The 14,170-nt window shown below is 36.1% G+C and overlaps 1 non-coding gene across 1 annotated transcript; it reads right to left on the reverse strand.

The window, feature by feature from the left end:
- Positions 1-351: 351 nt before the first annotated feature.
- trnav-aac (transfer RNA valine (anticodon AAC)) lies at positions 352-424 on the reverse strand. Its single transcript has one exon. It is a non-coding gene; the product is annotated as a tRNA-Val (tRNA).
- Positions 425-14,170: the final 13,746 nt, after the last annotated feature.

The following is a 14,170-nucleotide window of genomic DNA, read 5'->3' on the forward strand; positions in this document are numbered from 1 at the left end:
GGTGTTGGAAGCTCCTGGGGTCTGGTGGTGGAGCTAGTGGGGTCTGGTGTTAATGCTGCTGGGGTTTGGTGGTGGAGCTAGTGACTTACATGTTTTGAAAAAGGCGGGCATGACGAAAAGATCCTGTAAAAAATCTCTGTAATATGTTTCTTTTTTTCCTGTAAAGTTGGACATTTGAAAGATTAGGTAAATGGGGAATGACTGGCTTTTAATCAGTTGTGGAACTGCAACGAAATTCATTTCTGCATAAGACCCAATGCGAGAAAGAGATGGTCGACCTTCCTGTGCCGAGCACCAAGAAGAGGATTAGAGGGGTTTTCCAAGTCCAAATAATATTATTGCAGTAATACATGTTTCCGCCCAGTTTCGAACAGGGGACCTTTCGCGTGTTAGGCGAACGTGATAACCACTACACTACGAAAACTTGCATGCTTTGAAAATGGCGGGCGTAACGAAAAAAAAATCCTATCTTCAAATCATTCATGTTAGAAATAAATGTGTGATTTCATATAAGTTGTCCTGGTGCGGTAAAATTAAAAATCATCCATCGGTATTACCATGCTGGGTAGAAAATACAAAATGTACCACAAGGGAAGCCAACTGATTACTTTTGAAAGACAGTACTGGATATGATTAATAACTGCAAATTAGGCAGTCGTCTTGTTTCAGGTACAAAATGACTGTTTCTCGCTGAGAAAATGCCAAAAAGCGGATTTCTGTCATAACATTGTTTTACCTTCTGATTTTTTAAGGCAAGCTATTGAAAACGTTAGAAAATTGGAAAAAGGAGTCTATGTAGTTGATTTGAGAGACTCATTTCATTATTGGACTCACCAAACCACTTACAGTGTTTCAGGTACAAAATGACTGTTTCTCGCTGAGAAAATGCAAAAAAGCGGATTTCTGTCATAACATTGATTTACCTTCTGATTTTTTAAGGCAAGCTATTGAAAACGTCAGAAAATTGGAGAAAGGAGTCTATGTAGTTCATTTGAGAGACTCATTTCATTATTGGACTCACCAAACCACTTACAGTGTTTCAGGTACAAAATGACCGTTTCTCGCTGAGAAAATGCCAAAAAGCGGATTTCTGTAATAACATTGTTTTACCTTCTGATTTTTTAAGGCAAGCTATTGAAAACGTCAGAAAATTGGAGAAAGGAGTCTATGTAGTTGATTTGAGAGACTCATTTCATTATTGGACTCACCAAACCACTTACAGTGTTTCAGGTACAAAATGACTGTTTCTCGCTGAGAAAATGCCAAAAAGCGGATTTTTGTCATAACATTGATTTACCTTCTGATTTTTCAAGGCAAGCTATTGAAAACGTTAGAAAATTGGAGAAAGGTGTCTATGTAGTTGATTTGAGAGACTCATTTCATTATTGGACTCACCAAACCACTTACAGTGTTTCAGGTACAAAATGACTGTTTCTCGCTGAGAAAATGCCAAAAAGCGGATTTCTGTCATAACATTGATATACCTTCTGATTTTTTAAGGCAAGCTATTGAAAACGTTAGAAAATTGGAGAAAGGTGTCTATGTAGTTGATTTGAGCGACTCATTTCATTATTGGACTCACCAAACCACTTACAGTGTTTCAGGTACAAAATGACTGTTTCTCGCCTAGAAAATGCCAAAAAGCGGATTTCTGTAATAACATTGTTTTACCTTCTGAATTTTTAAGGCAACCTATTGAAGACGTCAGAAAATTGGAGAAAGGAGTCTATGTAGTTGATTTGAGGGACTCATTTCATTATTGGACTCACCAAACCACTTACAGTGTTTCAGGTACAAAATGACTGTTTCTCGCTGAGAAACTGCCAAAAAGCGGATTTCTGTCATAACATTGATTTACCTTCTGATTTTTTAAGGCAAGCTATTGAAAACGTTAGAAAATTGGAGAAAGTTGTCTATGTAGTTGATTTGAGCGACTCATTTCATTATTGGACTCACCAAACCACTTACAGTGTTTCAGGTACAAAATGACCGTTTCTCGCTGAGAAAATGCCAAAAAGCGGATTTCTGTAATCACATTGTTTTACCTTCTGATTTTTTAAGGCAAGCTATTGAAAACGTTAGAAAATTGGAAAAACTAGTCTATGTAGTTGATTTGAGAGACTCATTTCATTATTGGACTCACCAAACCACTTACAGTGTTTCAGGTACAAAATGACTGTTTCTCGCTGAGAAAATGCCAAAAAGCGGATTTCTGTCATAACATTGATTTACCTTCTGATTTTTCAAGGCAAGCTATTGAAAACGTTAGAAAATTGGAGAAAGGTGTCTATGTAGTTGATTTGAGAGACTCATTTCATTATTGGACTCACCAAACCACTTACAGTGTTTCAGGTACAAAATGACTGTTTCTCGCTGAGAAAATGCCAAAAAGCGGATTTCTGTCATAACATTGTTTTACCTTCTGATTTTTTAAGGCAAGCTATTGAAAACGTTAGAAAATTGGAGAAAGGAGTCGAAGTAGTTGATTTGAGAGACTCATTTCATTATTGGACTCACCAAACCACTTACAGTGTTTCAGGTACAAAATGACTGTTTCTCGCCTAGAAAATGCCAAAAAGCGGATTTCTGTAATAACATTGTTTTACCTTCTGAATTTTTAAGGCAACCTATTGAAAACGTCAGAAAATTGGAGAAAGGAGTCTATGTAGTTGATTTGAGGGACTCATTTCATTATTGGACTCACCAAACCACTTACAGTGTTTCAGGTACAAAATGACTGTTTCTCGCTGAGAAACTGCCAAAAAGCGGATTTCTGTCATAACATTGATTTACCTTCTGATTTTTTAAGGCAAGCTATTGAAAACGTTAGAAAATTGGAGAAAGGTGTCTATGTAGTTGATTTGAGCGACTCATTTCATTATTGGACTCACCAAACCACTTACAGTGTTTCAGGTACAAAATGACTGTTTCTCGCTGAGAAAATGCCAAAAAGCGGATTTCTGTCATAACATTGATTTACCTTCTGATTTTTCAAGGCAAGCTATTGAAAACGTCAGAAAATTGGAGAAAGTAGTCTATGTAGTTGATTTGAGAGACTCATTTCATTATTGGACTCACCAAACCACTTACAGTGTTTCAGGTACAAAATGACTGTTTCTCGCTGAGAAAATGCCAAAAAGCGGATTTCTGTCATAACATTGATTTACCTTCTGATTTTTCAAGGCAAGCTATTGAAAACGTTAGAAAATTGGAGAAAGGTGTCTATGTAGTTGATTTGAGAGACTCATTTCATTATTGGACTCACCAAACCACTTACAGTGTTTCAGGTACAAAATGACTGTTTCTCGCTGAGAAAATGCCAAAAAGCGGATTTCTGTCATAACATTGATTTACCTTCTGATTTTTCAAGGCAAGCTATTGAAAACGTCAGAAAATTGGAGAAAGGAGTCTAAGTAGTTGATTTGAGAGACTCATTTCATTATTGGACTCACCAAACCACTTACAGTGTTTCAGGTACAAAATGACTGTTTCTCACTGAGAAACTGCCAAAAAGCGGATTTCTGTCATAACATTGATTTACCTTCTGATTTTTTAAGGCAAGCTATTGAAAACGTTAGAAAATTGGAGAAAGGTGTCTATGTAGTTGATTTGAGCGACTCATTTCATTATTGGACTCACCAAACCACTTACAGTGTTTCAGGTACAAAATGACTGTTTCTCGCTGAGAAAATGCCAAAAAGCGGATTTCTGTCATAACATTGATTTACCTTCTGATTTTTCAAGGCAAGCTATTGAAAACGTCAGAAAATTGGAGAAAGGAGTCTAAGTAGTTGATTTGAGAGACTCATTTCATTATTGGACTCACCAAACCACTTACAGTGTTTCAGGTACAAAATGACTGTTTCTCGCCTAGAAAATGCCAAAAAGCGGATTTCTGTAATAACATTGTTTTACCTTATGAATTTTTAAGGCAACCTATTGAAAACGTCAGAAAATTGGAGAAAGGAGTCTATGTAGTTGATTTGAGGGACTCATTTCATTGTTGGACTCACCAAACCACTTACAGTGTTTCAGGTACAAAATGACTGTTTCTCGCTGAGAAACTGCCAAAAAGCGGATTTCTGTCATAACATTGATTTACCTTCTGATTTTTTAAGGCAAGCTATTGAAAACGTTAGAAAATTGGAGAAAGGTGTCTATGTAGTTGATTTGAGCGACTCATTTCATTATTGGACTCACCAAACCACTTACAGTGTTTCAGGTACAAAATGACTGTTTCTCGCTGAGAAAATGCCAAAAAGCGGATTTCTGTCATAACATTGATTTACCTTCTGATTTTTCAAGGCAAGCTATTGAAAACGTCAGAAAATTGGAAAAAGGAGTCTATGTAGTTGATTTGAGAGACTCATTTCATTATTGGACTCACCAAACCACTTACAGTGTTTCAGGTACAAAATGACTGTTTCTCGCTGAGAAAATGCCAAAAAGCGGATTTCTGTCATAACATTGTTTTACCTTCTGATTTTTTAAGGCAAGCTATTGAAAACGTTAGAAAATTGGAAAAACTAGTCTATGTAGTTGATTTGAGAGACTCATTTCATTATTGGACTCACCAAACCACTTACAGTGTTTCAGGTACAAAATGACTGTTTCTCGCTGAGAAAATGCCAAAAAGCGGATTTCTGTCATAACATTGATTTACCTTCTGATTTTTCAAGGCAAGCTATTGAAAACGTTAGAAAATTGGAGAAAGGTGTCTATGTAGTTGATTTGAGAGACTCATTTCATTATTGGACTCACCAAACCACTTACAGTGTTTCAGGTACAAAATGACTGTTTCTCGCCTAGAAAATGCCAAAAAGCGGATTTCTGTCATAACATTGTTTTACCTTCTGAATTTTTAAGGCAACCTATTGAAAACGTTAGAAAATTGGAGAAAGGAGTCTATGTAGTTGATTTGAGGGACTCATTTCATTATTGGACTCACCAAACCACTTACAGTGTTTCAGGTACAAAATGACTGTTTCTCGCTGAGAAACTGCCAAAAAGCGGATTTCTGTCATAACATTGATTTACCTTCTGATTTTTTAAGGCAAGCTATTGAAAACGTTAGAAAATTGGAGAAAGGTGTCTATGTAGTTGATTTGAGCGACTCATTTCATTATTGGACTCACCAAACCACTTACAGTGTTTCAGGTACAAAATGACTGTTTCTCGCTGAGAAAATGCCAAAAAGCGGATTTCTGTCATAACATTGATTTACCTTCTGATTTTTCAAGGCAAGCTATTGAAAACGTCAGAAAATTGGAGAAAGGAGTCTATGTAGTTGATTTGAGAGACTCATTTCATTATTGGACTCACCAAACCACTTACAGTGTTTCAGGTACAAAATGACTGTTTCTCGCTGAGAAAATGCCAAAAAGCGGATTTCTGTCATAACATTGATTTACCTTCTGATTTTTCAAGGCAAGCTATTGAAAACGTTAGAAAATTGGAGAAAGGTGTCTATGTAGTTGATTTGAGAGACTCATTTCATTATTGGACTCACCAAACCACTTACAGTGTTTCAGGTACAAAATGACTGTTTCTCGCTGAGAAAATGCCAAAAAGCGGATTTCTGTCATAACATTGATTTACCTTCTGATTTTTCAAGGCAAGCTATTGAAAACGTCAGAAAATTGGAGAAAGGAGTCTAAGTAGTTGATTTGAGAGACTCAATTCATTATTGGACTCACCAAACCACTTACAGTGTTTCAGGTACAAAATGACTGTTTCTCACTGAGAAACTGCCAAAAAGCGGATTTCTGTCATAACATTGATTTACCTTCTGATTTTTTAAGGCAAGCTATTGAAAACGTTAGAAAATTGGAGAAAGGTGTCTATGTAGTTGATTTGAGCGACTCATTTCATTATTGGACTCACCAAACCACTTACAGTGTTTCAGGTACAAAATGACTGTTTCTCGCTGAGAAAATGCCAAAAAGCGGATTTCTGTCATAACATTGATTTACCTTCTGATTTTTCAAGGCAAGCTATTGAAAACGTCAGAAAATTGGAGAAAGGAGTCTAAGTAGTTGATTTGAGAGACTCATTTCATTATTGGACTCACCAAACCACTTACAGTGTTTCAGGTACAAAATGACTGTTTCTCACTGAGAAACTGCCAAAAAGCGGATTTCTGTCATAACATTGATTTACCTTCTGATTTTTTAAGGCAAGCTATTGAAAACGTTAGAAAATTGGAGAAAGGTGTCTATGTAGTTGATTTGAGCGACTCATTTCATTATTGGACTCACCAAACCACTTACAGTGTTTCAGGTACAAAATGACTGTTTCTCGCTGAGAAAATGCCAAAAAGCGGATTTCTGTCATAACATTGATTTACCTTCTGATTTTTCAAGGCAAGCTATTGAAAACGTCAGAAAATTGGAGAAAGGAGTCTAAGTAGTTGATTTGAGAGACTCATTTCATTATTGGACTCACCAAACCACTTACAGTGTTTCAGGTACAAAATGACTGTTTCTCGCCTAGAAAATGCCAAAAAGCGGATTTCTGTAATAACATTGTTTTACCTTCTGAATTTTTAAGGCAACCTATTGAAAACGTCAGAAAATTGGAGAAAGGAGTCTATGTAGTTGATTTGAGGGACTCATTTCATTGTTGGACTCACCAAACCACTTACAGTGTTTCAGGTACAAAATGACTGTTTCTCGCTGAGAAACTGCCAAAAAGCGGATTTCTGTCATAACATTGATTTACCTTCTGATTTTTTAAGGCAAGCTATTGAAAACGTTAGAAAATTGGAGAAAGGTGTCTATGTAGTTGATTTGAGCGACTCATTTCATTATTGGACTCACCAAACCACTTACAGTGTTTCAGGTACAAAATGACTGTTTCTCGCTGAGAAAATGCCAAAAAGCGGATTTCTGTCATAACATTGATTTACCTTCTGATTTTTCAAGGCAAGCTATTGAAAACGTCAGAAAATTGGAGAAAGGAGTCTATGTAGTTGATTTGAGAGACTCATTTCATTATTGGACTCACCAAACCACTTACAGTGTTTCAGGTACAAAATGACTGTTTCTCGCTGAGAAAATGCCAAAAAGCGGATTTCTGTCATAACATTGTTTTACCTTCTGATTTTTTAAGGCAAGCTATTGAAAACGTTAGAAAATTGGAAAAACTAGTCTATGTAGTTGATTTGAGAGACTCATTTCATTATTGGACTCACCAAACCACTTACAGTGTTTCAGGTACAAAATGACTGTTTCTCGCTGAGAAAATGCCAAAAAGCGGATTTCTGTCATAACATTGATTTACCTTCTGATTTTTCAAGGCAAGCTATTGAAAACGTTAGAAAATTGGAGAAAGGTGTCTATGTAGTTGATTTGAGAGACTCATTTCATTATTGGACTCACCAAACCACTTACAGTGTTTCAGGTACAAAATGACTGTTTCTCGCCTAGAAAATGCCAAAAAGCGGATTTCTGTCATAACATTGTTTTACCTTCTGAATTTTTAAGGCAACCTATTGAAAACGTTAGAAAATTGGAGAAAGGAGTCTATGTAGTTGATTTGAGGGACTCATTTCATTATTGGACTCACCAAACCACTTACAGTGTTTCAGGTACAAAATGACTGTTTCTCGCTGAGAAACTGCCAAAAAGCGGATTTCTGTCATAACATTGATTTACCTTCTGATTTTTTAAGGCAAGCTATTGAAAACGTTAGAAAATTGGAGAAAGGTGTCTATGTAGTTGATTTGAGCGACTCATTTCATTATTGGACTCACCAAACCACTTACAGTGTTTCAGGTACAAAATGACTGTTTCTCGCTGAGAAAATGCCAAAAAGCGGATTTCTGTCATAACATTGATTTACCTTCTGATTTTTCAAGGCAAGCTATTGAAAACGTCAGAAAATTGGAGAAAGGAGTCTATGTAGTTGATTTGAGAGACTCATTTCATTATTGGACTCACCAAACCACTTACAGTGTTTCAGGTACAAAATGACTGTTTCTCGCTGAGAAAATGCCAAAAAGCGGATTTCTGTCATAACATTGATTTACCTTCTGATTTTTCAAGGCAAGCTATTGAAAACGTTAGAAAATTGGAGAAAGGTGTCTATGTAGTTGATTTGAGAGACTCATTTCATTATTGGACTCACCAAACCACTTACAGTGTTTCAGGTACAAAATGACTGTTTCTCGCTGAGAAAATGCCAAAAAGCGGATTTCTGTCATAACATTGATTTACCTTCTGATTTTTCAAGGCAAGCTATTGAAAACGTCAGAAAATTGGAGAAAGGAGTCTAAGTAGTTGATTTGAGAGACTCATTTCATTATTGGACTCACCAAACCACTTACAGTGTTTCAGGTACAAAATGACTGTTTCTCACTGAGAAACTGCCAAAAAGCGGATTTCTGTCATAACATTGATTTACCTTCTGATTTTTTAAGGCAAGCTATTGAAAACGTTAGAAAATTGGAGAAAGGTGTCTATGTAGTTGATTTGAGCGACTCATTTCATTATTGGACTCACCAAACCACTTACAGTGTTTCAGGTACAAAATGACTGTTTCTCGCTGAGAAAATGCCAAAAAGCGGATTTCTGTCATAACATTGATTTACCTTCTGATTTTTCAAGGCAAGCTATTGAAAACGTCAGAAAATTGGAGAAAGGAGTCTAAGTAGTTGATTTGAGAGACTCATTTCATTATTGGACTCACCAAACCACTTACAGTGTTTCAGGTACAAAATGACTGTTTCTCGCCTAGAAAATGCCAAAAAGCGGATTTCTGTAATAACATTGTTTTACCTTCTGAATTTTTAAGGCAACCTATTGAAAACGTCAGAAAATTGGAGAAAGGAGTCTATGTAGTTGATTTGAGGGACTCATTTCATTGTTGGACTCACCAAACCACTTACAGTGTTTCAGGTACAAAATGACTGTTTCTCGCTGAGAAACTGCCAAAAAGCGGATTTCTGTCATAACATTGATTTACCTTCTGATTTTTTAAGGCAAGCTATTGAAAACGTTAGAAAATTGGAGAAAGGTGTCTATGTAGTTGATTTGAGCGACTCATTTCATTATTGGACTCACCAAACCACTTACAGTGTTTCAGGTACAAAATGACTGTTTCTCGCAGAGAAAATGCCAAAAAGCGGATTTCTGTCATAACATTGATTTACCTTCTGATTTTTCAAGGCAAGCTATTGAAAACGTCAGAAAATTGGAGAAAGGAGTCTATGTAGTTGATTTGAGAGACTCATTTCATTATTGGACTCACCAAACCACTTACAGTGTTTCAGGTACAAAATGACCGTTTCTCGCTGAGAAAATGCCAAAAAGCGGATTTCTGTAATAACATTGTTTTACCTTCTGATTTTTTAAGGCAAGCTATTGAAAACGTTAGAAAATTGGAAAAACTAGTCTATGTAGTTGACTTGAGAGACTCATTTCATTGTTGGACTCACCAAACCACTTACAGTGTTTCAGGTACAAAATGACTGTTTCTCGCTGAGAAACTGCCAAAAAGCGGATTTCTGTCATAACATTGATTTACCTTCTGATTTTTTAAGGCAAGCTATTGAAAACGTTAGAAAATTGGAGAAAGGTGTCTATGTAGTTGATTTGAGCGACTCATTTCATTATTGGACTCACCAAACCACTTACAGTGTTTCAGGTACAAAATGACTGTTTCTCGCTGAGAAAATGCCAAAAAGCGGATTTCTGTCATAACATTGATTTACCTTCTGATTTTTCAAGGCAAGCTATTGAAAACGTCAGAAAATTGGAGAAAGGAGTCTATGTAGTTGATTTGAGAGACTCATTTCATTATTGGACTCACCAAACCACTTACAGTGTTTCAGGTACAAAAGGACTGTTTCTCGCTGAGAAAATGCCAAAAAGCGGATTTCTGTCATAACATTGATTTACCTTCTGATTTTTCAAGGCAAGCTATTGAAAACGTTAGAAAATTGGAGAAAGGTGTCTATGTAGTTGATTTGAGAGACTCATTTCATTATTGGACTCACCAAACCACTTACAGTGTTTCAGGTACAAAATGACTGTTTCTCGCTGAGAAAATGCCAAAAAGCGGATTTCTGTAATAACATTGTTTTACCTTCTGATTTTTTAAGGCAAGCTATTGAAAACGTTAGAAAATTGGAAAAACTAGTCTATGTAGTTGATTTGAGAGACTCATTTCATTATTGGACTCACCAAACCACTTACAGTGTTTCAGGTACAAAATGACTGTTTCTCGCTGAGAAAATGCCAAAAAGCGGATTTCTGTCATAACATTGATTTACCTTCTGATTTTTCAAGGCAAGCTATTGAAAACGTAAGAAAATTGGAGAAAGGAGTCTAAGTAGTTGATTTGAGAGACTCATTTCATTATTGGACTCACCAAACCACTTACAGTGTTTCAGGTACAAAATGACTGTTTCTCGCCTAGAAAATGCCAAAAAGCGGATTTCTGTAATAACATTGTTTTACATTCTGAATTTTTAAGGCAAGCTATTGAAAACGTTAGAAAATTGGAGAAAGGTGTCTATGTAGTTGATTTGAGCGTCTCATTTCATTATTGGACTCACCAAACCACTTACAGTGTTTCAGGTACAAAATGACTGTTTCTCGCTGAGAAAATGCCAAAAAGCGGATTTCTGTCATAACATTGATTTACCTTCTGATTTTTTAAGGCAAGCTATTGAAAACGTTAGAAAATTGGAGAAAGGTGTCTATGTAGTTGATTTGAGCGACTCATTTCATTATTGGACTCACCAAACCACTTACAGTGTTTCAGGTACAAAATGACTGTTTCTCGCCTAGAAAATGCCAAAAAGCGGATTTCTGTAATAACATTGTTTTACCTTCTGAATTTTTAAGGCAACCTATTGAAAACGTCAGAAAATTGGAGAAAGGAGTCTATGTAGTTGATTTGAGGGACTCATTTCATTATTGGACTCACCAAACCACTTACAGTGTTTCAGGTACAAAATGACTGTTTCTCGCCTAGAAAATGCCAAAAAGCGGATTTCTGTCATAACATTGTTTTACCTTCTGAATTTTTAAGGCAACCTATTGAAAACGTTAGAAAATTGGAGAAAAGAGTCTATGTAGTTGATTTGAGGGACTCATTTCATTATTGGACTCACCAAACCACTTACAGTGTTTCAGGTACAAAATGACTGTTTCTCGCTGAGAAACTGCCAAAAAGCGGATTTCTGTCATAACATTGATTTACCTTCTGATTTTTTAAGGCAAGCTATTGAAAACGTTAGAAAATTGGAGAAAGGTGTCTATGTAGTTGATTTGAGCGACTCATTTCATTATTGGACTCACCAAACCACTTACAGTGTTTCAGGTACAAAATGACTGTTTCTCGCTGAGAAAATGCCAAAAAGCGGATTTCTGTCATAACATTGATTTACCTTCTGATTTTTTAAGGCAAGCTATTGAAAACGTTAGAAAATTGGAGAAAGGTGTCTATGTAGTTGATTTGAGCGACTCATTTCATTATTGGACTCACCAAACCACTTACAGTGTTTCAGGTACAAAATGACTGTTTCTCGCTGAGAAAATGCCAAAAAGCGGATTTCTGTCATAACATTGATTTACCTTCTGATTTTTCAAGGCAAGCTATTGAAAACGTCAGAAAATTGGAGAAAGGAGTCTAAGTAGTTGATTTGAGAGACTCATTTCATTATTGGACTCACCAAACCACTTACAGTGTTTCAGGTACAAAATGACTGTTTCTCGCCTAGAAAATGCCAAAAAGCGGATTTCTGTAATAACATTGTTTTACCTTCTGAATTTTTAAGGCAACCTATTGAAAACGTCAGAAAATTGGAGAAAGGAGTCTATGTAGTTGATTTGAGGGACTCATTTCATTGTTGGACTCACCAAACCACTTACAGTGTTTCAGGTACAAAATGACTGTTTCTCGCTGAGAAACTGCCAAAAAGCGGATTTCTGTCATAACATTGATTTACCTTCTGATTTTTTAAGGCAAGCTATTGAAAACGTTAGAAAATTGGAGAAAGGTGTCTATGTAGTTGATTTGAGCGACTCATTTCATTATTGGACTCACCAAACCACTTACAGTGTTTCAGGTACAAAATGACTGTTTCTCGCAGAGAAAATGCCAAAAAGCGGATTTCTGTCATAACATTGATTTACCTTCTGATTTTTCAAGGCAAGCTATTGAAAACGTCAGAAAATTGGAGAAAGGAGTCTATGTAGTTGATTTGAGAGACTCATTTCATTATTGGACTCACCAAACCACTTACAGTGTTTCAGGTACAAAATGACCGTTTCTCGCTGAGAAAATGCCAAAAAGCGGATTTCTGTAATAACATTGTTTTACCTTCTGATTTTTTAAGGCAAGCTATTGAAAACGTTAGAAAATTGGAAAAACTAGTCTATGTAGTTGACTTGAGAGACTCATTTCATTGTTGGACTCACCAAACCACTTACAGTGTTTCAGGTACAAAATGACTGTTTCTCGCTGAGAAACTGCCAAAAAGCGGATTTCTGTCATAACATTGATTTACCTTCTGATTTTTTAAGGCAAGCTATTGAAAACGTTAGAAAATTGGAGAAAGGTGTCTATGTAGTTGATTTGAGCGACTCATTTCATTATTGGACTCACCAAACCACTTACAGTGTTTCAGGTACAAAATGACTGTTTCTCGCTGAGAAAATGCCAAAAAGCGGATTTCTGTCATAACATTGATTTACCTTCTGATTTTTCAAGGCAAGCTATTGAAAACGTCAGAAAATTGGAGAAAGGAGTCTATGTAGTTGATTTGAGAGACTCATTTCATTATTGGACTCACCAAACCACTTACAGTGTTTCAGGTACAAAAGGACTGTTTCTCGCTGAGAAAATGCCAAAAAGCGGATTTCTGTCATAACATTGATTTACCTTCTGATTTTTCAAGGCAAGCTATTGAAAACGTTAGAAAATTGGAGAAAGGTGTCTATGTAGTTGATTTGAGAGACTCATTTCATTATTGGACTCACCAAACCACTTACAGTGTTTCAGGTACAAAATGACTGTTTCTCGCTGAGAAAATGCCAAAAAGCGGATTTCTGTAATAACATTGTTTTACCTTCTGATTTTTTAAGGCAAGCTATTGAAAACGTTAGAAAATTGGAAAAACTAGTCTATGTAGTTGATTTGAGAGACTCATTTCATTATTGGACTCACCAAACCACTTACAGTGTTTCAGGTACAAAATGACCGTTTCTCGCTGAGAAAATGCCAAAAAGCGGATTTCTGTAATAACATTGTTTTACCTTCTGATTTTTTAAGGCAAGCTATTGAAAACGTTAGAAAATTGGAAAAACTAGTCTATGTAGTTGACTTGAGAGACTCATTTCATTGTTGGACTCACCAAACCACTTACAGTGTTTCAGGTACAAAATGACTGTTTCTCGCTGAGAAACTGCCAAAAAGCGGATTTCTGTCATAACATTGATTTACCTTCTGATTTTTTAAGGCAAGCTATTGAAAACGTAAGAAAATTGGAGAAAGGAGTCTAAGTAGTTGATTTGAGAGACTCATTTCATTATTGGACTCACCAAACCACTTACAGTGTTTCAGGTACAAAATGACTGTTTCTCGCCTAGAAAATGCCAAAAAGCGGATTTCTGTAATAACATTGTTTTACATTCTGAATTTTTAAGGCAAGCTATTGAAAACGTTAGAAAATTGGAGAAAGGTGTCTATGTAGTTGATTTGAGCGTCTCATTTCATTATTGGACTCACCAAACCACTTACAGTGTTTCAGGTACAAAATGACTGTTTCTCGCTGAGAAAATGCCAAAAAGCGGATTTCTGTCATAACATTGATTTACCTTCTGATTTTTTAAGGCAAGCTATTGAAAACGTTAGAAAATTGGAGAAAGGTGTCTATGTAGTTGATTTGAGCGACTCATTTCATTATTGGACTCACCAAACCACTTACAGTGTTTCAGGTACAAAATGACTGTTTCTCGCCTAGAAAATGCCAAAAAGCGGATTTCTGTAATAACATTGTTTTACCTTCTGAATTTTTAAGGCAACCTATTGAAAACGTCAGAAAATTGGAGAAAGGAGTCTATGTAGTTGATTTGAGGGACTCATTTCATTATTGGACTCACCAAACCACTTACAGTGTTTCAGGTACAAAATGACTGTTTCTCGCTGAGAAACTGCCAAA

This window comes from Cololabis saira, unplaced genomic scaffold, assembly GCF_033807715.1.
Source record: "Cololabis saira isolate AMF1-May2022 unplaced genomic scaffold, fColSai1.1 scf031, whole genome shotgun sequence".
Taxonomy (NCBI): Eukaryota; Metazoa; Chordata; class Actinopteri; order Beloniformes; family Belonidae; genus Cololabis; species Cololabis saira.